This window comes from Syngnathus acus, unplaced genomic scaffold, assembly GCF_901709675.1.
Source record: "Syngnathus acus unplaced genomic scaffold, fSynAcu1.2, whole genome shotgun sequence".
NCBI lineage: Eukaryota > Metazoa > Chordata > Actinopteri > Syngnathiformes > Syngnathidae > Syngnathus > Syngnathus acus.
Window position 1 is genome coordinate 256,471 of NW_023590221.1, and position 27,967 is coordinate 284,437.

General features: G+C 46.5%; 2 non-coding genes across 2 annotated transcripts; one reads left to right on the forward strand and one right to left on the reverse strand.

Annotated features, from left to right (window-relative positions):
* Positions 1 to 12,129: 12,129 nt before the first annotated feature.
* trnar-ucg lies at positions 12,130 to 12,202 on the reverse strand. Its single transcript has one exon. It is a non-coding gene; the product is annotated as a tRNA-Arg (tRNA).
* A 384-nt stretch (positions 12,203 to 12,586) lies between these two features.
* On the forward strand, positions 12,587 to 12,659 carry trnat-agu. Its single transcript has one exon. It is a non-coding gene; the product is annotated as a tRNA-Thr (tRNA).
* The last annotated feature ends 15,308 nt before the right edge of the window (positions 12,660 to 27,967 follow it).

The following is a 27,967-nucleotide window of genomic DNA, read 5'->3' on the forward strand; positions in this document are numbered from 1 at the left end:
GAACAATAACCAAACCCTAATAATTAACCCCTAACCTGCTAACTCGCTAACGGTAACCCCCTCACCTTTAACCCTAACCTCTAATGCGCCCCCTAAAGGTAGTGCCCTCTAAACTTGAAGGCAGGCATATACGAAAAAGACCAGCAGATTGCCCCATTTCAGTACTGTTTTAATAACGTTTACAGATGGTTAAAATCCACATAATAGTTATAAGCGCATGTGTTCTGTGAGCGTTCCCCTTTCTGCTTCCTCCCTTTCCTTTCTCCCGCCAAGCAGTCCATCTTGCCCCAACACAGGGCATGTTCCTTGTTAGTATCGTGGATAGTATCTCTGCTTGTCGCGTGAAAGACTGGGGTTCGGTTTTCAACCCAAGTGCGTTAACCTATGTTTGCAGCAGAGTTATTAGAGAGCTGCATTGGTTGTGCGTGCATCTTAAGTGAGTGACCTGTTAGTTTTTCAAAATGAACTCAAACTTTTATCTGTAGCCACCTTCTACTAAATCACTGGTCCCCAACCTTTTTTGCGCCACGGACCGGTTACGTGTCAGAAATATTTTCGTGGACCGGCCTTTATATAAATAAATAATACATTTATATACTATGTGCCTTCTTATTTTTACTTTGTGTATTGTTTACTTGAATGTTTTGTTTGTCTGTGGACCAATTGGGTGTAATATGTCTTGTCTCCACCGTGGGATAGTCGGAAACGCAGTTTCAATGTCTTTGTATGTCTTGACATGTGAAGAAATTGACAATAAAGCAGACTTTGACTTTGACTTTGATAATGCGTTACAGTAGTCCAGGCGCGACATAATAAACGCATGTATAATAGTTTCCGCATCACGAGAGAATCGGACGAATCTTACGAATATTACGGAGGTAAAAAAGCGCAATTTTAGTTATGTTCTTATTGTGCTTTTGAAAGGAGAGCGTTTGGTCAAATGTTACCCCGAGATTAGTTACAGTATCGCTCTGAGTGATAGTACAGTTATCCATAGTTATAGTGGTTTCCTTAAATAAGTGGTGATAACAAGCTGGACCAATTATCAACATCTCAGTTTTATCTGGGATAAGACGAAGGAAATTGAGAGACATCCATTGCTTGATCTCCGCAAGGCACGCCTCAAGATTACAACAGTCCTGCGGATTTGTCATCGATAACGGCATATATAATTGAGTGTCATCCGCCTAACATTGAAAACTAATGTTATATTTACGTATTATGTCCCCAAGCGGAATCATATACATATTAAATAGAATTGGTCCGAGTACCGATCCCTGCGGGACACCACAAGTGACGTTATAGAGCTCAGAGGTCGCATTACCATGGACTACTCGTTGTTTTGCTACGAATGGGAGATTTGAAACCGGCCTATAATTACTGAGACAGTCCGGGTCGAGATTTGGTCGCTTAAGTAGCGGTTTAATGATAGCGGTTTTAAAGGCTGTCCAGAGGAGACAGACAGATTAATTATATTTAAGACGGACGGTCCTAAAATTTGAAGTAATTCTTTAAATAGTTTGGCTGGGAGCGGGTCGAGTGAACATGTCGTTTGCTTAGCCGCACTAACCAATTGCGTGAGCCTTTCAACGGACACACTTTTAAAATTTGATAGGGTTATTGCATGTTCGTCAGCGCCGGTAATGGGCGGTCTCGACTGAGCGATTGGAACTGTCATCTTGATCTCATCCCTAATGGATTCAATCTTTCAAGCGAAAAATTTCATGAACCCGTCGGCTGAGTGGAAGGAGCTATCGGAGGTCGGATGGCACCACGTCAGCTTTGCCACTGTATCAAATAAGTATTTAGGATTGTTTTTATTGAGATTAATAATTTGCGAGAAATAATTAGTTTTTGCTAAAATAAGCGCATCTTTGTATTTCAGGAGGCTATCGCGCCATGCCTGATGGAAAACCTCAAGTTTGGTTCAACGCCATTTTCGTTCATGCTTTTTACATAATTGCTTAAGCGTCCGTGTTTCACCTGTGAACCGTGTAGTAGGCTTTCTACGGCGAGTTTTCAGACGTAGTGGCACTACCGAGTCGATGGCATTTAACAATGTCGCATTAAATTCATTTGTAAGATTATCAATAGAGCCGATATATGCTTGAAATATATCATTGGAGCCACCGTGTATCACTATATCCGAGTGGCTAGTGTTGTTGGACCTACGCTGTTGACTAGACCTATTGCGAGCTAGCGCCCTTAGATTAGCTTCTATGTCGGGTGCTCTGCCTCCAGGGATACACATTACCGTGGCTGGATTTTTAAGTGTGGTGTTTTTCGTGTGATGGAGTCACCTATGACCAAGATGCGAGAGCCAGTAGGCCGAGATGGCTTGGGACGGCTATGCGTCTTAACTGGCTCATCGCGGTTAGCAAGCCGCTTGGGGCTAATTCAAGATTCAAGATGGCGGCGCCCCAGTTGGCTGCGGCTGCAATGGCTCTCGACAACCGACGAGCATTTTCACAAAATATGTCGCCTAGGACACTACAAACAACACAAAGTTTAGTTTATCCATCCAGTAGGTTAGTATATGATCGCCAGCGCCTGCTGGAGGTACGGTCATCAAGTGTTTTCGGACTCGTAGCCACAACTACCCTAGTCTGTTTACGTAGCCTCGGAGTGCTTCGGGCACTAGCCCCAGAAGCTCACAATGCAGCGGGCTCGCCGGGCAGCACACGCCGGAGGAGGAGTAAGCGTAGGCGGTGTGACCGGCGGCGGAAGCGCGGCTGTCGAGGTGGGCTAACGGCTAAGCTTAAAGCTAACCCCTACAAACCGCCGCTTCCATCCATCTTCCTCTCCAACGTCCGCTCACTGGATAATAAAATGGACCATCTACAACTGGAACTCTCTTCAAAGAGGGAGGTTAAAAACTGCTGCGCTCTCATCCTGACGGAGACATGGCTGAACTCATCAATACCGTCCAACGCCGTTAGCCTGGAGGGGCTCGCTACATTCCGCGCCGACAGAAACAGCGAACTAAGCGGTAAATCCCGAGGAGGTGGGCTGTGTGTCTACATCAACAACAACTGGTGCAAAAATGCTAGATCTGTCGCCAGCTTCTGCTCTTCGGACATCGAGCTTTTGACTGTTAACTGCAGACCCTTCTACCTGCCCAGGGAGTTTACTGTTGTTAGCATCACGGCTGTGTATGTGCCTCCTAGCGCTAATACTAAAGAGGCCATGAGTGTTCTCTATCGGACAATCGGTGAGCGGCAATCCACGCACACAGAGGGTGTTTTCATCATTGCTGGGGACTTCAACCAGGCTAACATGAAGACTATTCTCCCTCATTTTTACCAACACGTGGATTTTCCAACTCGGGGAGAGAACACTCTGGACTTGGTTTACACCAATATAAAGGATGCATTCAGAGCAGCCCCCCGCCCCCACCTCGGCTCTTCAGACCACCTATCTGTTATGCTAATCCCTGCATACAGGCCCCTGCTGATCAGAGCAAAACCCACAGTGAAGCAGGTGAGGGTGTGGTCTGAAGGGGCCATGGAGGCACTCCAGGACTGCTTTGAGTGCTCTGACTGGGACATGTTCAAATCAGCAGCAACATATGACAATCAGATCGACATTGATGAGTACGCCATGACTGTGTCAGCCTACATCAACAAATGCACCGAGGACGTCAGCACCACTAAGAACATCATCACCCGAGCCAACCAACGACCCTGGATGACTGAGGATGTACGTCATACGCTACGAGCACGGAACTCAGCCTTCAAGTCTGGCGACAAGGAGGCACTGAGGACAGCGAGAGCCAACTTGAACCGTGCCATCAGGTTAGCGAAGCGAAGCCACACTCGAAAAATTCAGGATTTTTTCCACGACGCCAATAACACCAGGAGTATGTGGCAAGGCATACGGGCGATCACGGACTACAACTTACCCTCCCCCCCGTTGGGTGAGGTTGATGCTGACTTCCTAAATGGTCTAAATAACTTCTTTGGGCGATTTGAGGCACTAAACAGCACTCCTGCAGTTAAAACTGTTCCCCACCAGGAAGAGGAGGCACTCTGCCTTGACTCAGCCAACGTGTGGAAGACTCTGAGAAGAGTCAACCCACGTAAGGCCCCAGGCCCCGACAACATACCTGGGCGGGTGTTCAAGGAATGTGCAGGTCAGCTGGCTGGTGTCATCACAGACATTTTTAACATCTCGCTGGGCCAAGCCACAGTGCCAGTATGCTTCAAGGCTGCCTCCATCATTCCGGTGCCGAAGAAACCTCAAATCACCTCATTGAATGACTACAGACCTGTGGCACTGACTCCCATCATGATGAAGTGCTTCGAAAGGCTGCTTAAAGAACACATCGTCTCCGGACTCCCCCCAACATTCGACCCGTTCCAGAACCGCTCTACTGAGGATGCCATCTCCTCCGTTCTTCACCTGAGCCTGGCTCACCTGGAGGAGAGGAACACCCACGTGCGGTTGCTGTTCCTGGACTTCAGCTCAGCGTTTAACACCATCATTCCACAGCATCTGGTGGAAAAACTGGAACACCTGGGCTTCAGCACCCCCCTTCGAAACTGGCTGCTAGACTTCCTCACCAACAGACCTCAGTCAGTCCGGGTCGGACAGAACACCTCAGATGTCATCACCCTCAGCACAGGCTCCCCTCAGGGCTGCGTCCTGAGCCCCCTGCTGTTCACCCTGATGACACACGACTGCGCCCCCAGGTTCACCACCAATCACATCGTGAAGTTTGCAGACGACACAACGGTGGTGGGCCTCATCAGGGACATCAACGACCTGGACTACAGAGAGGAGGTGGAGCAGTTGGTGGGCTGGTGCAGAGAAAATAGCCTGATCCTGAATGTGGAGAAGACGAAGGAGATCATCGTCGACTTCAGGAAGAACCAGCCTCACCACGCTCCACTGATCATCAACAGCTCAGCTGTGGAGGTGGTCAGCAGCACTAAATTCCTGGGGGTCCACATCACAGACGACCTCACCTGGACTGTGAACACCACAACACTAGTCAAGAGGGCACAGAAGCGCTTGTACTTCCTGCGGAGGATGAGGAGAGCCCACCTGCCCCCACCCATCATGAGGACGTTCTACCGAAGCACCATAGAGAGCATTCTGACAAGCTGTCTCTCGGTGTGGTGTGGAGGTTGCAGCGCCTCCGATTGGAAGAACCTGAGGAGAGTGGTGAGGACAGCAGAGAGGATCATCGGGGCTCCTCTTCCCTCCATTCAGGACTTGTCATCCCAGCGCTGCGTGTCCCGAGCCCGTAATATTATCAGTGACCCATCACACCCTCACCATGGACTGTTCTCCCTGCTGCCGTCTGGGAAGAGGTTTCGCAGCATCCGCTGCAGGTCCACCAGGTTCTGCAATAGTTTTTTCCCTGCTGTCGTCAGACTGTTGAACATTCAAACGTAGCATTCCTCTGCACACTTGTAAATACGGTTTTTGTCTCCTGCACTGTTTACATACTTTATCACTGCTGCACTTTGTACTCTATACTTATCTTATTTCATATTTTTATATAGAATGTCACTTTTTAACCAGCCGCAATACCACTACATTGTTGAAAGCCGTACGCAACGTAATTTCGTTTTGTGTACACCCAGTGTTGACAAAATGACAATAAAGTTTGTCTAAGTCTAAGTCTAATGCTAACTGGGCTAGCGGGCTGACTACAGTCCGCATCTGTGTCCGCCAAAATCTACTGTTATCACACTATTCTCCTCAAGCTGGCGGACATGTCCCTCTAGCAGGGACAACCTCTCTAAGAGAAGGGTGCAGTTGGTGCACAAAGCCGTACAAACCTCTTGATCCGCAGCCATACTTACGTGTCCGATGATCGACGGTAGACAAACAGCCACGAAGCCTCCGCTGAGAGCCAAACAGTGACGTGGTTGAAATGGCAGGAATTGACGGTCCGTGACTTTCAACAATAGTAAACTCCCAAAACTGGAGTAAAAAACGTAAAAAGCGAGGAAAAATTAGAAAAGCATATAGAAATGTAGGAATGTAGATCCTCTCTCAAGTGACGCTGCGGCGCTCTACGTGGCAAACCGGAAGTATGATACAAAGTGAGGTTAAAAAGATGTAAAATAACAAATATAGAGCGAGTCACCGAGGTGGCCATCCGCGGCGCCATCTTACGATGTAATGATATCAACTAGGGGTGTAACGATTCATCGATACACATCGATTAATCGATATAATGCTCTACGATTTATTGGCATCGATGCTAAACGTAAACATCGATTTATATCGCCGTGTTTGACCTCGGACATTAGACGCGACTTTATTTTGAAATCCAGTTCATTGTTGCTTGCTTCCTCTTTCCGGGAGCAGTACGCGGCGTGCTGTGTTGTGAGCAGAGCAGGCACGTGAAAGGGGAGCCGACAACTACGCGGCTCCTGGGCTGGTGCTATGGCTAGTGTCCAAGAAGACGATGAAATTCGCTCCCCTTTGGGCTTCAAGTCATTCGTTTGGAAGCACTTTGGATTCCAAAGTTTCCAACGTTTTTTTTTTTTTAAAGTCCCAATGATCGTCACACACGTCTGGGTGTGGTGAAATTTGTCCTCTGCATTTGACCCATCCCCGTGTGATTTTGATCCATCCCCTGGGGGAGAGGGGAGCAGTGAGCAGCAGCGGCGCTGCGCTCGGGAATCATTTGGTGATCTAACCCCCCAATTCCAACCCTTAATGCTGAGTGCCAAGCAGGGAGGCAATGGGTCCCATTTTTATAGTCTTTGGTATGACCCCGGCCGGGTTACTTAAGTCCGTAAACATAAAATTATTTCAGAAAAAAGATCATCTTTGGGAACAACCGGATGTTATTCTGCCGGTCAGTATCACTGCACATGCAGTAGCAAACTCAATAGCGAAGAAATATGTGAGACTCTCAACTGGATCACCAATATTTGAGTGATGTTCCAGTTATTTATCACAATTATTTATTATTATAATAATAATATATATAATATATATAATAATTATTTATTTATTATTCACAATTGTCATGGTGATCTTTCTGGTGATTTCTTAACTAGGCTGGATGTATTTTTTTTGTTGGCGTTGATTTCTCCGACTGCCCAGAAAGGCACCACCGCGATCAGTTAGGTTAAAATGAAAAGAGAGGAAAGTGACGTTGTAAAGAACCATCCGTGACAAGATTTTCTTCAAAAATTGTTGTACCATGATTTTCTTCACAAAAAAAAAATAAATAAAAAATAAATAAAAAAAATATATAATATATATAATATTATAATATATATAATATAATATAATATATAAGTATAATGCGCACCCCAGATTTTAGGACAATAAATTAGTTAAATTTTGCGCATTATACATGGAAAAAAACGGTAATTTGATTATGCCATAACCCAGATTCGAATCGAACACAACGGAATTAAACACTACACGATTGTATGCAGGACCATTAAATCAGTTGTGCATATTGGCCACGATCGTATAGTGGTTAGTACTCTGCGTTGTGGCCGCAGCAACCCCAGTTAACATCTTGGTCATGGCATAATCAAATTGCTTTGTGGAATTTGTACCTTGGTCACTCTTGCTAAACTGCCATCTTTTGGACAATGACGATTTTCCACACAAGTTTACGGTCAATAGCCGTAACTTGTTGGGCGAGTGGCGCAATGGATAAAGCATCATGGCGTATTCAAATAATGTCACCAATTTTTTTTTTTTTTCATTTTTGCAAAAGTGTTACACACAAGTTTACAAGCCACATATTCCCGTGGGGCGAGTGGAGCAATGGATAACGCATCTGTCTACAGATCAGAAGATTCCAGGACTCCTGGCTAGCTCACATGCCATTTTGTGGTCAACATTAGCTATGTGTACTTTTTGTGAACTTTTTTTGTTGAAGTAACTCACAGACACTGTCAACAAAAAAGTCTTTCCAATTTTGTCTCATCTCAAGTCTTAGGGATCATCGGATCTGCGTAGTTATAGTATATGGGGGGGCTGGCAGCAGTATTGCGACAACAACTGAATTATTTTCGGCAGCATTTTGGCGCTACTTTCGTCACATCATTTGCCTACTCATTTGCCTGATTAGCAAAGGTTTTAGCCAGCATGCCGAAGGTTTTAGAGAAAAAAGACGAGGATCGTGCCAGGGAAATAGACAAGTCAAACGGGATCACGAACTGCTTCAGATGGGCATGGCTCGAGAGCAGCGTCATTTTACAACTCGGAACACAAAGACGCTTTTAAAGCAATGCGACAGTGAGCGCCCGGCGCGCTGCGGTTGCGCGATCGGAATATATTAAGCTCCTGCGCACTTAGGTCCACTTGAATATTGGAAAGTACATCAGGAGTTTAAAATATTTTCTAAATTTCAGTGACGGCTCTGTCACAATAATGCAACCAGCGCGGTGCAGTTACGCGGTCGGCAACGCGCTACTGTTGCGCGTTCGGCGGTGCGCTGCAGTTGCGCGATCGGACAAAAATGCGCAAATGAAAAAATGCTTAAAAAAGTCTTGGAACGGATTAAAAATGTTCCATTATTTGGAATGGGAAAGATAGATTCGGAATTCGACCGATTCGCTTCTCGAACCGCCTTCTGGAACGGATTGTGGTCGAAAACCGAGGCTTGACTGTATTATATTCACCTTGGCAGCCCACCAAGCAGGAATATTTTTTTAACAAAACTGTTGAAATCGAGTGATGAAATTAATGGTTTTGGGGTTGCTATACTGCCAAAATGCAGGAGTTTCCAGGGAGCTTTTCCCCCTGAGCCCCCTCTGGGGTGTTGTCCCTGGCCCTCTGCGGCCCCCAAGTAGGGCCTGTGGGCCCTGTGGCCCCCAATAGGGGCCTGTGGCCCCTGCATCCCCCAATTGGGGCAAGTGGCCCCCGGCCCACTGCGCCCCCATTGGGGGGGGCCTGCGGCCCCTGGCCCCCTGCGGCAAGTGGGGCATGTGGCCCCCATACCCCGGCTACTTTTCAGTGTTTTTTTTCATTTGCCGTTCTCATCCCTGATGTTTAGCTCTGTTTCAAAATGAGGCTTGTCATCTTTCTTTGGTAACTGTGATTTCTTCTGTGGTTCATCACCTGACACCTACCCACAGTTTGCGGTATATTTGTCTCCCTAGACTCAATATATATATTTGTGTGTGTATATATAAACAGTGATCTCCAAGTACCACCATCATGTGTTCTTTTATTTTTTTAACAACGATTACTTCTAGAACATTCCTTGAAAATAATACGTCCTCATCAGTGAGCTGTTTTAGAACAGGCCTGTCGGCTACTCATGTGGTAGTTGGGGGCTGCCTTTTGCCGATGGGCACAACTGTAGTGTCCCTGTTAATGCAAACTTCCTGTGTTGCAGAGAAGAACCAGCGGACACACATAGTCATTGCCTGTCTTTTTGTACCTTTAATCAGGATTCTGCTATTGGCTGTAATGAAGATTTGGCACACAAAACGTTTGTATATTCCTGAATTGTAAAAGCAGTGCTTTCAGGCCTCCTCATTTTAACATTGTTTTAGTGATCAACACACCAAAACATCTGCAACAGAGAAAACTTGGCATTTTTTCTTTTGGTTTTTGTTGAACTTATAACTGACATTGGAGGGGTCTGCAGTCCATCTCGGGCCATGGTAAAGGGGCTGATCGGAAACCAGCTTATGGGGACAAGGACCGGGTGGATGAACTCAATCTGTTCTTCAACAGATTTGATTCCGCCTCCCTCCCGTCCCTTCACCTCGCTCCGCACCTCATTCTGCCACCTTCGACACTCCAGCCCCCACGCCAGCTCACCAACCCCCTCTCAACCCCCCTCTCCATTCCATCACCCCGGTCTTCCGACATCCCCCTCTCCTTTACAGATCTTCAGGTGAGGAGTCACCTCAGAAAGATCGAGGCAGAGAAGACCCCGGGCCCAGACGGCATCTGGCCGAGACTGCTCAGGGACTGTGTGGACCAGCTGAGTGGTGTGGTCAGGTACCTGTTCAACCTGAGCCTGAACAAGGTCCCAGGACTGTGGAAGACCTCCTGCGTGGTCCCTGTACCGAAGGTGCCGCGCCCCAAGGAGCCTAACCACTTCAGGCCTATTGCCTTGACTTCCCACCTGATGAAGACTATGGAGAGGATCATCCTGGGTCACCTGCGTTCATTAGTGGGAGCGCAGCTGGACCCCCTGCAGTTTGCTTACCGGCCTGGTGTTGGGGTGGACGATGCAGTGATTTATTGACTGCACAGAACACTGCTTCACCTGGAGGACAACAGGAGCACTGGGAGGATCATGTTCTTCGATTTCTCCAGCGCTTTTAACACCATCCAGCCGTCACTGCTTCGGGTAAAAATGGAGAAGGCGGGTGTGGACCAGCGCCTGGCTGCATGGACAACGGACTTCCTCACCGACCGGCCGCAGTATGTGAGGTTACATCGCTGTGAGTCCGACGTGGTGCGCTGCAGCACTGGTGTCCCCCAGGGCACGGTGCTCTCTCCTTTCCTTTTCACCCTGTTCACTTCAGACTTTACCCACGACACCGCTCACTGCCACATCCAGAAGTTTTCCGACGACACGGCCATTGTTGGAAATGTCTCGTAGGGGAACGATCTGTAATATAGATTGGTCATCAAGGACTTTGTCAGCTGGTGTGAGCTCAACCAGCTTCAGCTGAACACCAGCAAGACGAAGGAGTTGATTGTGAGCTTCGGGAGGACAGCACCCATCTTCACTCCGGTGAACATCCAGGGATCGGGCATTGAGGTAGTGGAGAACTACAAATTACTGGGTGTTCGCTTTAACAACAAACTGGACTGGACTGATCACACCCACGCCCTGTACAAAAAGGGCCAGAGTCGCCTCCACCTGCTGAGGAGACTGAGGTCCTTCGGTGTGTGCAGGGCTCTCCTACGGACCTTCTATGACTCTGTGGTGGCCTCGGCCATCATCTACGCTGTGGTCAGCTGGGGTGGGGGCAGTACTGACTGGGACAAGGGGAGACTGAATAAGATGGTCAGAAGAGCGAGCTCTGTTCTAGGCTGTCCCCTGGACTCCATTGAGGTTGTGGGTGAGAGGAGGACGTTGATTAAGCTTAAATCCATCATGGACAACACCTCTCACCCCCTCCATGAGATTGTGCGGTCCCTGAGCAGCTCCTTTAGCGGCAGACTTTTGCACCCTCGGTGTAGGAAGGAACGGTTCCGCAGGTCCTTCATTCCCTCTGCTGTCAGACTTTACAACATGCATGCCACCTGATAAAATGAATGTGTTTCGTCTCTACTAGCAGCACTTGTGTTTATCCTTGTCTGTTATTTACCCTTTTTGTAATTCTGGCACTTGTTTTATTCTTGCACTCGTATTATTCTTGCACTCATATGCGCTGCTGTGACAAGTGAATTTCCCCGCTGTGGGATGAATAAAGTTCAATCACTCAATCAAGAGTTGGTTCAGACTGAAGTAAAGTTTTGGATTTCTAAAGCATGACACATTAATTGACTATGAAGGGACTCGAACGCTCCAATCATTTGATCCGAAGTCAGACGCCTTATCCATGAGGCCACATCGCCATCTGAAATTTTTAAAGACTGATAAGACTAAGAATTCAACGGCTCCCAACAAGCAGGGACGCCCAACGTGTGGCTTGAACCCACGACCATGAGATTAAGAGTCTCATGCTCTCCCAACTGAGCTAACCAGGCTTCTGCTATTGAGAATTGTTTCATTCTTTCACTTTTTTTTAATGGGTTTGGTTCACGAAAACCAGCAGCCACGTTTTAAATCTAGCCTCTGAAACACATTCGTTGATAAGACTAAACATTTAAAGGTTCCCAACAAGTGGCAGCTGTCCAATGTTGTCTCTAGTTGGAAACCCCAGCCCAAGTTGGAAACCCTAATTGGAAACCCTTGCCCCAGTTGGAATTCCTAGTTTGAAACCCTACCCGGAGTTGGAACCCTCGTTGGAAACCCTAGCCCTAGTTGGAAACGCTGGCCCTAGTGTGTAATAGAGAAAGCATTTTTTCTTTTGGTTTTTGTCACTTTGTTGCACTTAAAACGGAGATTGGGGGGGAGTCAGCACAACAAAAAAATAAATCAGAAACCAAAACCCTTTCTGACAGTATACAAGAGTTGCTTCAGACTGAAATAAAGTCGTTGATCTCATATAAATAATATTAAATTGACCATGAAGGGACTTGAACCCTCAATCTTCTGATCCGAAGTCAGACGCCTTATCCATTAGGCCACATAGCCATGTGAAAGACTGTACCAAGTGAAACATGGCAACGACTTCTGATGACTGCAGCCTTTGGTGGGAAGTGAAGTTCACAATTGTTCCAGACAAATGGCCTGTGGATTAATCAATTTACAGTAAAAGAGAATTGTAATGCAATTGACATGTTACCTTGTTAGTGCAAGTGGTCGTGCATCAGTCTCAAAATCTGAAGGTTGTGAGCTCAACACTCACACGGGGCGCTGTTTTCCATAGTCCACAGTAAAATCATTGTCAATTTCAGAAGATAGTAGGTTGCTCAGAATAGAATAAAGTTTTCTGTCTGTGAAGTTGAGTTTAATTGAAATGGCCGGTGGTTGAATCAATTTTACAGTAAAAGAGCTTTGTAAAACCAACTATTCACGGCCTCGTTAGCGCAGGCGGTAGCGCGTCAGTCTAGTAAACTGAAGGTCGTGAGTTCAACCCTCACACGGGGCTCTGTTTTATTTAGTCCTAACCCTAACTCGAGCCCTTGTTGGAAACCCCATCCCCAGTTGGAAACCCAAGTTTGAGAATGCTCAGACAAAAGTAACTTTTTCTTTCGATGAAGTTCAGTTTGATGGAAATGGCCGGTGGTTGAATCTTTTTTACAGTAAAAAAGAATTTTAAGACAGGTGCCACAAAGTCTCGTTGGCGCAGGCGGTAGCGCGTCAGTGTCGTAACCTGAAAGTCGAGAGTTCGATCCTCACACGGCGCATGATTTATATCTAGTCCAACCCTAACTCTAGCCTTTCCTGTAAGTCCTAGTTGGAAATCCTAGCCTAGTTAAGTTTGATCAAAATGGGCGGTGGTTGAATCAGTTTTACAGTAAAAACAATTGCACAAAATGCAAAAACATAGCGTCGTTGGCGCAGGCGTGTCAGTCTCATAATCTGAAGGTCGTGAGTTCGACCCTCACACGGGGCATACTTTTATATAGTCCTAACTCTAGCCCAGCGGTGGCCAACCCGCGGCTCGCGAGCCGCATGCGGCTCTTTGGCTAGTTTCATGCGGCTCTTTTACGTTCATATCAACATTTGTGTTTATTTTTCGTGCGTATTTGCTTCGCTTGAGTTCAATATGGTATTTTGGTCAAACGCGCATGCGCGTGAGGTGAAATCCCGCAAAGGAGGAGGGACAAACAGAGAGATTGGTTTTGCCCGCTTTTTTTATGAATGGCGACTTTGACTACGGGGGCCCATTAGGTCCAGAAAAGCTGACAAGACGCTTGCCAAAATGGCAAGGAAAAAATGCACAGCTAAACGAATATATGACGATGAACACAGGACGTTTTTAACAGAGTTAAAGTTGTTTTTTGTTGAATGCTATGGCAAGCCATTCTGCCTGATATGTCGGACGTCATTGGCGCATTTAAAAGCTTCAAATGGTCAGCGCCACTTCAGCTCACTTCATGCCAATATCGATAAGGACTTTGCAAAATGGACTGAATTTCGCAGGCACAAGTTTGGAGACTTTGAAAAGTCAGGCAGAAAAATAGGTACAGTTTTTCAAAAAAATTACGAAGCACTCAGAGACTGTCACACTTGCATTGTTTCAACTGGCTTGGAACATTGCACGGGCTAAAAAGCCATACAATGAAGTGGAGTTCGTTAAAATATGCCTCAGTGACGTTATTGAAATCTTGTCTCCTGAAAACGACGAACTCAAACGAATGGTCTGTCCCGCCACACATAGTAAGTGAAAAAACGTATTATGTTTTTGTTTGTGGAATTTGTTGAACTGAGAGTTTGTCTGTGTGAGACAATGCACACAATGTTCATTGTTGAAAATGTGGTCTTTGGTCTGCGGTTTTAGTACTGTAAAAAAGTCAATTTGTCATTATCATGTTGGTGCGTGACATAATAATGTCACACAATAAATTTGGCTGAGCAGAGGGGTGTGTGTGTGTGTGTGTGTGTGTGTGTGTGTGTGTGTGTGTGTGTGCGTGCGTGTGCGCGTGCGTGCGCGTGCGTGTTTGTGTGCGCGTGTGTGTGTGTGTGGGGGGGGGGTGTTCATGTGTGCTCATGTGTATGATGTGGCTCTTTGCGATGACACAGTAAAAAATGTGGCTCTTAGTCTCTGACTGGTTGGCCACCCCTGCTCTAGCCCTAATTGGAAACCCTCATCCTCGTTGGAAACCCCAGTTGGAAAACCCTGGCCACAGTTTGAAACCTTAGTTGGCTTCCCTAACCCGAGTTGCTCAGACTTACAGTCACTTTTTCTTTCTGTGAAGTTCAGTTTGATTGAAATGGCCGGTGGTTTGATCAATTTTACAGTAAAAAAGAATTGTAAAACTGCAAATGCACAGCCTCATTAGTGCAGGTACTAGCATGTCAGTCTCACAATTTGAAGGTCAAGAGTTCGGTCCTCAGGTGGGGCAGACTTTTTATATACCTAGTCCAAACTAGCCCTAACCCTAACTCTAGCCCTAGTTGGAAACCCTAGTCCTAGTTGGAAACCTTAGTTAGAAACCCTACTTTCAGTCGGGAGCAGGTTGCTCAGACTAAAATAACTTTTTCTTCTTTTAAGGGGTAGGGCAGCAAAGTAAGCAGGGATTGTGAATATCAGCAAGCACAGGTTGCTCGACTGGAGTCAAGAGAAACAAATTAAAAATTGTACATAAAATGAAAAATTTGCCTCTTTCTTTTGGCTTTTGTCAATGACATTTGGGGTCATCACAACAAAGATCAAAACAGCACACAAACAGTTTACCTATATTTTCCTCTTTCAATTTGATGATACACTAGACATGAAGATCTGTTTAGATTTGAAATCTTATCCATTAGGCCAGATAGCCATACAGGAAATTCTGACAAGTGATAGCAGTGCAATGATTTTTGAGCATATACAGTAAATCTACAGCCTAGATTCAAGTGAAGTTAACTGACTTTGGATCAGAAGATTAAGGGGTTCAAGTCCCTTCATTGTCAATTTAATGAATGTCAAGAGGAAAGTAGCCTAGTGGATAATGTGTCTAACAATAAATAATAGTTTTTGTTTTGTTTCTGCATTACCCAATACATCTCCTTCACATTGTGACACATTCTCCCATTATCTGTCTGTGTTAGGTAGAGAAAAAGATTTTAAAGGAAAGGTAAGTATTGTTGTGTTGTGTTGTGTTGTGTTGTATTGTGTGTTGTCATTATCGTATTTTTCGGACTATAGGTCGCATTTTTTTCATAGTTTGGGTGGGGGGCCGACTTATACTGAGGAGCGACTTATATGTGATTTTTTTGTCACAAATTTTCAAAATAAAAAAAAATAAAAAAAGTGAAACCGCGATAAACGAACCGTGATGTAGCAAGGGATTACTGTAGTTTGAACTGCAAGTGACGTCAGCGGCGCGGCGGTTGTTTACTTAAATGACAAAGGATTTGATCACGGGATGACAAAGATGACGAAGAGCCCCATGTACTACCGGCATCTTTAGTGGCTTTGCTTGTAAGTGACACGTAGGACGAAGAGTTTGAAGGATTTAATGATTTGGAGTGACACAGAAGGTTTGAAAAACTATTATGGGTTTTACGCACGCCCGGTCCTACTCTATGGAGCTATCTTTCACCTCCGTGGATGAAGGTCGGGGGCCGGCGCTCGGCCGGGTGGCTGTCCGGGGACGGTGGATGGGGCTCGGACAGGGCTTTTACGCACGCCCGGTCCTATTCTATGGAGCTCTCTTCCACCTCCGTGGCTGGGAGTGCCACCTCCGGGGATGGAAGTCCACGCTGCCACACGCCTGGAAGTCGATGCCGGTGCTTGGGGCCGTGTGGCGGTGAACTATTTATGTTATAGTTGTTTGATATATTTTATTTCGTGTAGCAACTTGTATATGTTTTTATTGTTACAGTTAAGTAGTTGTTGGCTCGTTGAACTCTTTTTTTTTTGTTAAATAAAGAGCCGTTTACCAAACCCACGTCTTTCCTGGTACTTTGTTAAGGCTAAACAATATTGTTATATACTAATCTGTGGAATAATGACGAGGCTGACATCAGCGGCGCACGCGCAGCGTTGTTGACAAAGGACGAGGAATTTGATCGATGGATTTAATGATTTGGAGTGACACAGATGGTTTGATAATATTGTTGTTTATATGATAGTTATTTGATATCATCATCGGTTTAAAGTCCGCTTTCGAGGCGCCGCTGGGTTGGACTGGGTTCTCGATATGGCCTTCTTCCACCGGGAACAGTCCATGGCCATCTCGTGGTTGATGCCGAGTGCCTTCATGTCGGCTGCCACGGTCATCTGCCAGGTCTTTTTAGGTCGGCCACTGGGTCTTGTTCCCTCTACGTTAGGGGTGTCCAAACTTTTTGCAAGGAGGGCCAGATTTGATAAAGTGAAGGGGCCCGGGGGCCAATAGTTTTTTCGGACATTTTTAACTACAAAAATGTCATGCAAATACACACTGTTATAAAACAAATTTCATTGTCACAATTGTCTTTATTTTTCAAATGACAAAATAACCAAATATGAGTCACTCAGGCAGATGTGAACAACTCTAAAAACACAAATTCTGCCTTTCATTCATATCTGAAGAGTCAGATAACATTGAACAAACTGTATGAAATACCTTAAATTTACATGAGTTTAAAATTACTTTTGCCTCATGAACATTTTAAACGGGAGTTATAAGTAATGCAAAGTTGTCTGTTATTATTAAAACTTAAAACTAGTGAATTTTGCTCTTGTCATTTACATTATCTTTCAGAAAATAATAGTTTGTGTCAGGTCTAGAGGTCCATAACATCAACAGTCTTAACATGGCCACTTCGTAGCTTGCTTTAGTAATATTTATTTTTGACTCACAGTCCCGTGTGAAGAATCGCTGTTGTGATGCCAGTTCAGCTTGGAGCTGCTTCACTTTATCAGCGCGGTCACTCCCTGTTAGCTGGTCGTTTGTGTTCGCATGTTTAGTCTGATAGTGTCTCTTTAAGTTGAAATCCTTAAACAAGGCAACCGTCTCTTTACAAATTAGACAAACACAATTGCCTTGATTTTCAGTGATGCACAGTAATCCCTCGCTACATCACGGTTTGTTTATCGCGGTTTCACTACATCGTGGATTTTTTTCCCAAATTGAAAAAAATAATTAAAAGTCAAAATAAAACTTCTAAATTGAGGAATTATGGCACAAAACTTGCCCATACGCCAGCAGAAGGCAAGGAGTGCCCACACAATTGCAGTGTACCTGCACTTGTACATTTTTAAAAAACAAAAAAAGGTTATTATAATAAGAGTTCTAAAAACATATTTACAGTGTTGTACCTTGTTATAGAAAATTGTTATAATAATAAAAGAGTTCTAAGAACATATTTACAGTATGTACACTTCTACCTTGTTATAAAAAAAAGTATAATAATAAAAGTTGTTCTAAAAACATATTTACAGTTTGTGTTAAGAATTCTCCATGTTATTTATGTTATTCAGCCATGCTTTGATTTGAGGTAGGGTGATTTATTTTGAAGGCCGTTTTCAGGCGATACCACTTCCTTTTTTACGTTCTTGTACATATGTCGGTTACAGTGGTACGGGAGTCATTGGCGATGTAAGTGTGTCTCCTAACAAGAGAAATGAATGATCACATGTGTCTAACCTTTAGGACAATGTAGTATTGCTCCAAATGTTCGTTTAATTTCCTTTAGAGGTCCGTTTGCGCGTGTTAGCACGATCGCGAATTAGCATCTTTCCGCTAACTCGTTAGCCTGCCCAGTACTTCTTCTTTGCTGCGGGCCAATAAAAACTGGACCGCGGGCCAACTGCGGCCCGCGGGCCGTAGTTTGGACACCCCTGCTCTACGTTATACGACATAACTTTCTTCACCCAGTCGTTCTCGTCCTTCCTCACTACATGTCCGTACCATCGCAGTCTGCCTCTCCTCACCACATCCACTATGGCCTCCACTCCCATCTTCTGTCTCAGCTCTGCACTGGTCTTTTCCTCCCTCATTGACACACCACACATCCATCTGATCATCCTCATTTCTGCTCTGTTTAGTTTGTCTTCGTGTTCTGTTTTCAGGGCCCATGCCTCACTTCCGTACGTCATACTACTTCTGACACAGGCTGAGTACACTTGGCCTCTCATCTTCAGGGATGGGGCCTTAGATGTGAAAAAGGGCATGAGTTCCCTGAATTTCTTCCACCCGTTTCTCACCCTTGTGGTCACTGCTAGGTCCACCCCCCCACCAGCATTAAACATGTCTCCAAGGTAGCAGAAGCTGTCCACCACCTCGTACATCTCCCCATCTACCACGAGCCCCTCTTGCTCAGCTGGGTCTGCTTGGGCGACTTCTCCCCTACACCGCTTGCAATGGAAGGTCACACTTGCAGCTAGTAGGCTGCCTTTTACTCCGCTGCATCTTTGGTGTACCCATCTCTGGCAACCCTTGCACCGGATAGAGTTAGCTTGCACTCCCTTCCCGCAAACTCCACATGGCCATGCTCCTGACTGCGATATCACTCCCAGGCCAGCACCACCGACCATGACCTTTGATTTTGCCGCATTCACCTTCATTCCTTTCACTTCCAGGCATGTCTTCCAGGCTGCTAGCTTCCTAGCTAGGTCTTCTCGGCTGTGAGCCATCAATACCAGGTCATCCGCGTAGAGCAGCTCCCATGGTAGTCCACCCCTCACTTCCCTCGATACCACATCCATCACGATAGCAAACAGTAATGGGCTGAGCACTGATCCCTGGTGCACCCCTACCCTTACTTCAAACCCATTACTGTCGCCAACTCCTGTTCTAACAGTTGTGCAGGCTCTGCAATAGAGAGCCATCACAGGCTTTACCAGTCCCTCTTCCACACGACTTCCTTAGGGCCCACCTCACCACCTCCCTTGGCACCCTGTCGAACGCTTTTTCCAGGTCGACAAAAGCGAAGTACAACCTCTTCCTCTTCTCCTGGTGTTTCTCTTGCATCTGTCGGATGACAAAAATTGCGTCTGTTGTACCTTTACCAGGCATGAAGCCATACTGCATCTCGTCCACCTTTACCCGTGTCCTCACCCTCCTTTCCAACACCCTCTCTAATAACTTCATTCCATGCTCCAGCAGCTTTATGGCCCTGTATGACCCGCATGCGAGGGGGTCCCCCTTCCCTTTGAATAGAGGCACCAGGACGCTTCTTGTCCAGTCCTCCGGAATGTGCCTCTCAGCGATGACACTGTTATACAGGTCGGTCATCCACTGCACACCGACGTCTCCCGCTGCCTTTAGCATCTCTGCCACCACTCCAGATGGTCCAGCTGCCTTTCCATCCTTCATGGCCTTCATGGCTTTTCCCACTTCTGTCCGTGTGATCGGGCCACATTCACCCTCCACTTCGTCGCATCCCGCCTCACCATCTCAGTCATTCTCCACATTCAGCAACGCAGTTGGCCCGCGGGCCGTAGTTTGGACACCCCTGCCTAGGAGGATTATTCTGCCTCTTGTGTTGAAAGGTCTGTTCCTAACTTTTGCCAAGGTCTTTCAGGGCACCCTGATGGCATGAGTGAGTCTTTTGGGTTGTGTCGCTCTTGTATGCATGTCCTGCAGTTCAGTACCATTTCGTTCACTTGCTGGCTGAGTCCCGGCCACCACACAGATTGACGTGCACGTGCTTTACATTTCACGACACCTAAGTGTCCTTCATGTAATTTGAATAGCACGTCGTTCCTCATTGCAGAAGGTATTACCAGTCGTGTGTCCTTTAGCAGTAAGCCATCTTTCACTGTTAATGTAGCTCGCTCCAGCCAGTAGTTTTTCAGCGCTGGTTCCTGTTTTGCATGTGCTGGCCATCCTTCCATGCACATGACACGCGAGCAGACACTGTCGGCTTTCAACTGCTCTTTCAGGTTTTCTGGATATGATGAGCCGACAGGTAGACTCTCAGTGACACAGTCTGTTAGAGTGGTGCTTACTCTAACTTATTTTTGCAAGAACCACACGGGAGACAGTATGCCCTTTTTAAGCATTTGCAAATGGAGAACCATTCGTCGCTGTGCGTACAGCGATGATCGAATGAGGTCTGGCTTAGGCCTCTTGCAAGAGCATATTTATTAAGAACAAGCAGGGTGGGGGTGACATTGGACATGTTTGGTGGTCACCTCAGCAACTGGTTAATCAGTGCGGAGGGTCCCAGCTCATTGTTTTACAAGGTCGTGGAAACAGAAACTAGTGGAGCATTTTCGATGACTAACTAAGCAAGAATGTTTCCACACCATTTGGAAAGTTTCAACAACTGAATGGTTAAACTTTTCAGAGTCAAGGAAAGGTAAAAGGTTTAAACAAAGTTAATAATTCTAGTCTACATTCCAACATAATCATACGAGCAAGATAATCTGTAAACCCTAACACAGTCCACAAATATGTTTGTGCTCTCCATCAGCTCCTGGTCATCAGTGGACATGCGTAATTTTACAGGTGCACGTGAAAGTGTCTGCTGTCCAAAGCGACTTTCCTGGTACGTGCACGATGGAGTATGAGTAGCGCATCAGCCTCATCCTGAAACCCTGGATTCTCTGTGGCAAAAGATCCAGTGCTTGGGCTCCGAGCAGGCTGAGAAGGGGTTTATGGTCGGTCTCCAGGCAAAACTCCTTTCCGATGAGGAAATCCCGAAACCGTTCACAGGCCCATGTGAGGCCCATGTGAGGCCCAGAGCCTCCTTCTCCACCTGTGCGTATCGTTGCTCAGTTGGAGTGAGTGACCGTGATGCGTATGCCACAGGCTTCCATCCTTCCCCCCATTTCTGGAGAATTACGCCCCCCAACCCATACGATGATGCATCAGCAGATACTTTGGTGTCTCTGCCCGGGTCATACATAGCCTGCACCGGAGGAGAGGACAGAGCTTTCTTTCGGTCTTCAAACGCTGCTGCCTGGTCCACGTCCCAGACCCAGCAGTTTTTCTTTGAGAAGAGGTCATGGAGCGGTTTATCTTTTTCAGCTAGCTGGGGAATAAACCTTCCCAGCTGGTTGACCATGCCGAGAAAACTCCTTAATTCACTCAGATGTGTGGGCTCTGTCATGTCTGTGATGGCCTCTGTCTTTCTTGGGTCAGGGCGGATGCCTGCGGCTGTGATGATATGGCCCAGGAAGACTACTTCGCTCTTGGAGATTTCACACTTGTCCACATTCAGTGTGATGCCTGCTTTTTCCAGTCTTTGTAGCACGGCATTAAGTCGAGTGTCATGCTCTTCCTGGTCCCGCCCCCACACCAACAGATCATCGATGTGACAAACCACACCGTTGAGCCCCTCTGTGATCTCCGCCATCCCGCACTGGAAATGCAGAGAACTTGCAGAGAAGAACCAGTGGAAACACAGAGTCATTGTCTGTCTTTTTGTACCTTTAATCAGGATTCTGCTATTGGCTGTAATGAAGATTTGGCACACAAAACGTTTGTATATTCCTGAAATTGTTAAAGCAGTGCTTTCAGGCCTCCTCAGTTTAACATTGTTTTAGTGATCAACACACCAAAACATCTGCAACAGAGAAAACTTGGCATTTTTTCTTTTGGTTTTTGTTGAACTGTAAACTTACAATGGAGGGGTCTGCAGTCCATCTCGGGCCATGGTAAAGGGGCTGATCGGAAACCAGCTTATGGGGACGAGGACCGGGTGGATGAACTCAATCTGTTCTTCAACAGATTTGATTCCGCCTCCCCCCCACCCCTTCACCTCGATCTGCATCTCATTCTGCCACCTTCAACACTCCAGCCCCCCCCGCCAGCTCACCAACCCCCTCTCACCCCCCCCCCCCCCCCCCGAATCACTCTTCTGTCTCCACTCCATCACCCCGGTCTTCCGACATCCCCCTCTCCTTTACAGATCTTGAGGTGAGGAGTCACCTCAGAAAGATCAAAGCAGGAAAGACCCCGGGCCCAGACGGCATCTGGCCGAGACTGCTCAGGGACTGTGTGGACCAGCTGAGTGGTGTGGTCAGGTACCTGTTCAAACTGAGCCTGAGCCTGAACAAGGTCCCAGTACTGTGGAAGACCTCCTGCGTGGTCCCTGTACCAAAGGTGGCGTGCCCCAAGGAGCCTAACCACTTCAGGCCTATTGCCTTGACTTCCCACCTGATGAAGACTATGGAGAGGATCATCCTGGGTCACCTGCGTTCCCTAGTGGGAGCGCAGCTGGACCCCCTGAAGTTTGCTTACCGGCCTGGTGTTGGGGTGGACAATGCAGTGATTTATTTACTGCACAGAACACTGCTTCACCTGGAGGACAACAGGAGCACTGGGAGGATCATGTTCTTCGATTTCTCCAGCGCTTCTAACACCATCTAGCCGTCACTGCTTAGGGTGAAGATGGAGAAGGCGGGTGTGGACGAGCGCCTGGCTGCATGGACAACGGACTTCCTCACCGACCGGCCGCAGTATTTGAGGTTACATCGCTGTGAGTACGACGTTGTGCGCTGCAGCACTGGTGTCCCCCAGGGTACGGTGCTCTCTCCTTTCCTTTTCACCCTGTTCACTTCAGACTTTACCCACGACACCGCTCACTGCCACATCCAGAAGTTCTCCGACGACACGGCCATTGTTGGAAATGTCGCGGAGGGGAATGATCTGGAATATAGGTTGGTCATCAAGGACTTTGTCAGCTGGTGTGAGCTCAACCAGCTTCAGCTGAACACCAGCAAGACGAAGGAGTTGATTGTGAGCTTCGGGAGGACAGCACCCATCTTCACTCCGGTGAATATCCAGGGATCGGACATTGAGGTAGTGGAGAACTACAAATTCCTGGGTGTTCACCTTAACAACAAACTGGACTGGACTGGACTGATCACATCCATATCCTGTACAAAAAGTTTTGCATGGTGTGCAAATTATTTTTGTGTGAATTTATTTTTGTTCCTTGTTATTTGTATATAGTTTGTAGCAGTGATCCCCAACCTTTTTTGCGCCACGGACCGGTTACGTGTCAGAAATATTTTCGCGGACCGGCCTTTATATAAATAAATAATAGATGTATATAACTAAATAATACATTTATATAAATAAATAATACATTTATAATAAATATAGGAATACGATGAAATAAAATGATACGACTGGCATAAAAACAAGTATAAATGACATTAAAATAAAACTCACCATTACATTGAATTAGTGGGAGCACTGAGCTTGTTTCTCAGAAACGAGCCGGTCCCATCTAGGCGTAATCGGAGACAATGACACCCGAAGTGGTTAAGGTTTGTCTTTTAATGCAGGATGCTTGGTCTCCATGTGCCGAAGCAGTTTTGAGGGCTTCACTGATTTATTGATTGATTGATTGATTGATTGATTGATTGATATCTTTATTTCGAACATCCAAAACAAAAAAGAAAAACAAAAAAACAAAAAACAAAACAAATAACACTCTAAAGTGCCACATAAGTCCATACAACAACAAAAATAAACCAACAAATAGAAGTAAATTAATTAAATTAATTAATTAATAATAATAATACATAAGTAAATAAAAAAATAAAGAATGCTCGAAAAGGAGTAGGAGGAAGCATAGCTTTTTAGATTCCTACCCCTTTCTCACTTCATCCATTAAACCAACGATTCAACATACTATACTGTAATTCTACAATATAACACAAGTAGACAAACTTGCACACTTATTGTTCTGTTTCATTTTTACTTGTGTGTAGCCCTTTGGCACTCTTAGCCTTTGTACCCGCTAAACAACATATTTTTATAAATTTTTTTAAACTGGTGGATATTTAGACTTTGCTTGAGTTCCTCACTTAGATTGTTCCATAGTTTGACCCCGGTTATAGTTATACAGAAACTTTTTAAGGTTGTTCTTATGTTTAAGATTTTGAAGTTGTGATTCCCTCTTAACTTATAACCTCCCTCCCGATGCCTCCTCATTGCCTCGTTAGCTAGCCTGTTGCCACATATTATGCAGTGTGGGCTTGGCGCGTCATAGTCTTTTAAATGCAGCTTTCCTTTTCTTAGAAGTCGTAGCCTCTTCTTCTTCCGTCTCCTCATTGGGCTTTTTTCCCTTTCCGAAGAAGCTTTCCAAACATCTCTGTTTCTTGCTCATTTTTGCTTGCTTCGCGGGCTCAACTGAGGTGACATGTCACGTGACCGAGACGAGCGTCTTGACCTGAACCGACGGATGTAATTGGGAGAGAATCGCCAATTTTTTTATATTTTTCAAAATAAATACTTACTCATTTTTGTTAGCTTTGCGGGCTCGACTGGGGAAACATGTCACGTGACCGGGACGAGCGTCTTGACCTGAATTAATTGATCGTCGATTAAAATTATTATTATTTTTTTTTCTGTGTGGCTTGGCGGCCCGGTACCAAGTGACCCACGGACCGGTACCGGTCCGCGGCCCGGTGGTTGGGGACCACTGGTTTGTAGCACTGTCTTGTTGATATTAAGTTGCGATAGAAACCGGTGGTAAGTTAGACTTCGAGGGCACTTCCTGTTTCCGGGAAAGAAGCGGGAAGGTGACGTGATGCAACAGCGCAATAGTTAACGGCCGACCTAGGATGCGTCATCGCGAAGCTACTAAGTCAAAACAGTAAAGTACCCGGTTGTTCACTGGCATGCCAAAATATGTGTTGTCACCAGTTCTACGGTGTGGCTGTGATGTCAACGAATTAAGATCACAGTAAACATCTGTAACAAAGAACTCTCGTCTCTTTAGTGAAGAAACTGGCACACTTGGGATTTGAGGCTTTCCCACCAAACGGTTTGCAAATAGGTTCATTTCTCGAGGCTTCATGTGCACCCCCCCTGCTGGTCAAAAGGAGTAATTTATTCCATTAATGAGAATTACATTCACCTTTATATTTTGCTTCATGTAGCCTGATCAAAATGAATAAAACTTCTCTCTGTATGTGCATTCACGTGTAACACTGAAGGAGGTGGACGTGTGTTTCAATATGTAAATAAATAACATCATTGTCTATTAAGAAACTAAAAGTTGATGGAACACATTTTGTTTTGAAGGGCTGTTGTGTTTTAACAAGGAAAGACTGATGTACTGATGTGCTTATGGATAAAGATGACTTGTACTTGTGATTGTGCTTGTGAACAGTAAAGATTCAAGAATTTTTATTTGCCATGTTTGAGCGTGTCAAACAAGGAATTTGACTTCGGTACATCACAGCCTCTGTTCAACATTTAGGTAACTAACAACACTCAGGACGTGTGAAAAATGACAAATATTCTCCCAGGAGGGCAACGAAAAGCTCAAAACTCCAACTAGGGCAAATGAGAAACCTTGAGAAGAGACCACAGATGGGAGGGTCCCTCTTCCAGGATGACCAGGCTGCAATGGATGCAGAGAGGACACATAGTACAAATAGTGTAGACAATTCAAAAAAAGGTGTGGAGAGCGGGATGTTGTTGCACAGCAATGACTCTGAGACTCTAAGAGTGGTGTGAGTTCATCAGAGCAACAGCCTGGGGGAAGAAGCTGTCTCTGTGTCTGCTGGTTTGGGCGTACAGAGCTCTATAACGCCGTCTGGAGGGGAGTAGTTCAAACAGACTGCAACCTGGGTGAGAAGGGTCTGTAGAGATGTTACTTGCACGTTTCCTGGTCCTGGACAGGTACAAGTCTTGGATAGATGGGAGGTTGATTCCAATGATCTTTTCTGCAGTCCTGACTGTCTGTTGCAGTCTGTGCTTGTCTTGTTAGGAGGCCGATCCAAACCAGACAGTGATGGAGATGCAGAGGACAGACTGGATCATGGCAGTGTAGAAGATCTTCCCGCAGCAGGTTGAACTTCTTGAGCTGTCTCGGGAAGTACAGCCTCTGCTGGGCCTTCTTCCGGACAGAGTCTATGTGGCCGGTCCATTTCAGGTCCCGAGAGATTGTGGTTCCCAGGAACTTGAAGGTGTCTGTGGAGAGAATAGTATTACTGCGGATAGTGAGGGGTGAAAATGGTGAAGGGTCTCGCCTGAAGTCCACTGTCATCTCCACAGTCTTGAGCGGGTTCAGCTCAAGGTGGTTTTGGCTGCGCGTGGACCAGCCGCTCCACCTCCTGTCTGTACGCAGTCTCGTCACCGTCCCGGATCAGTCCGATGAGAGTGGTGTCGTCCGCATACTTCAGGAGCTTCACAGGAGAGTCACCTGAGGAGAAATTGTTGGTGTAGAGAGAGAAGAGCAGTGGGGAGAGGACGCACCCCTGAGGGGAGCCAGTATTGATGGTCCGGGTGTCGGATGTGATGCTCCCCGGCCTCACACTGTTGGCCAGGACACTGACAGGTGGAGGCAGGCACCGCGAGCTGGATGAGCTTCTGTTGGAGGATGTCAGGAGCGATGGTGTTGAACGCCGAGCTGAAGTCCACAAACAGGATCCTGGCGTACGTTCCTGGGGTGTGCAGGTGGTGCAGGACGTAGTGCAGTCCCATGTTGACCGCATCATCCACCGACCTGTTTGCCCAGTAGGCAAAGTGGAGGGGGTCAAGCATGGGGCCCGTGACATCCTTCAGGTGGTTCAACACTAACCTCTCCAAAGATTTCATGACCACAGATGTCAGAGCGACAGGTCTATAGTCATTCAAACCTGTGATGGCGGGCTTCTTGGCCACCGGAACGATGGTGGAGCTCTTGAAGCACGAGGGCACCTCACACAGCTCCAGGGAACGGTTGAAGATCCGTGCAAAGGTGGGTGCCAGCTCAGCACAGACTTTCAAGCAGGAAGGTGACACGCCGTCTGGGCCCGGTGCCTTCCTGATCTTTTGGCCTCTGCAAGAGAGAGAGTAGGTGACAACGGTGATGGAGGTGTGGACAGAGCGGTTGTGGGGGGTTGTGAGTATGTTGATTGTGCTGCAGGAGGTCCTGTAGTGTGGGAGGACCGATCAAACCTAGAGTAGAACCTGTTTAGCTGGTTTGCAAGCCTTGGGCTCTCCACAGGACAAGGGGTTTGTTTCTTGAAGCCCGTGATGCTCTGCAGGCCTTTCCACACTGTTGAGGGATCAGGATTGGCAGAGAGGTGTCTCTCCAGGCTCTCCCCGTAACACTTGCTGGCTTTCCTGACCTCTCGGTTCAGTGTGTTTCTGGTCTGCTTGAACAGGTCCCGGTCGCCGCTCCTGGAGGACTCCTCCTTGACTTTGCGCAGCCTCCTGAGGTTCGGTGTAAACCAAGGTTTGTCGTCGTTGTACGTGCAGAAGGTCTTGGTCTGCACACACAGATCCTCACAAAAACTGATGTATGATGTGACAGTGTCAGTGAGTTCATGCAGGTCTGAAGTTGCAGCTTCAAAAACTCCCCAATCGGTGCAGTCAAAGCAGGCTTGGAGGTCCTGCCTAGACTCCACTGTCCACTTCCTCACAGTCCTCACCACAGACTTAGAAGTCTTTAATTTCTGCCTGTAGGCCGGGATCAGATGAACTAGACAGTGGTCCGAGAGTCCTAAAGCTGCACGAGCCACAGTGGTGTGCATCCTTAATTACGGTGTAGCAGTGGTCCAGTGTCTGTGCCCCTCTGGTGGGACACGTTATGTGCTGTCTGTACTTGGGGAGTTCGTGTGCGAGGTTCGCCCTGTTAAAATCACCCAGAACAATGATTAGTGAATTTGGTAGAGGTTTCTCCATGTCTGTCACCTGGTCAGCCAGCATCTGCGTGGCTTCACTCGCACGTGCGTGTGGTGGAATGTAAAGAGCCGCCATGACGATCGAGGAGAACTCCCGTGGTGAATAGAACGGCCGGCAGTTTATGAAAACTGTGTTGGGAAAAAGATACTTTTTATCATTGGATTCTATGTATCTACTTATGTGTGCAAGATCTTCCACAGTATGTGACAATTTGACCTCGTGATAATGACTTGGGAGCATA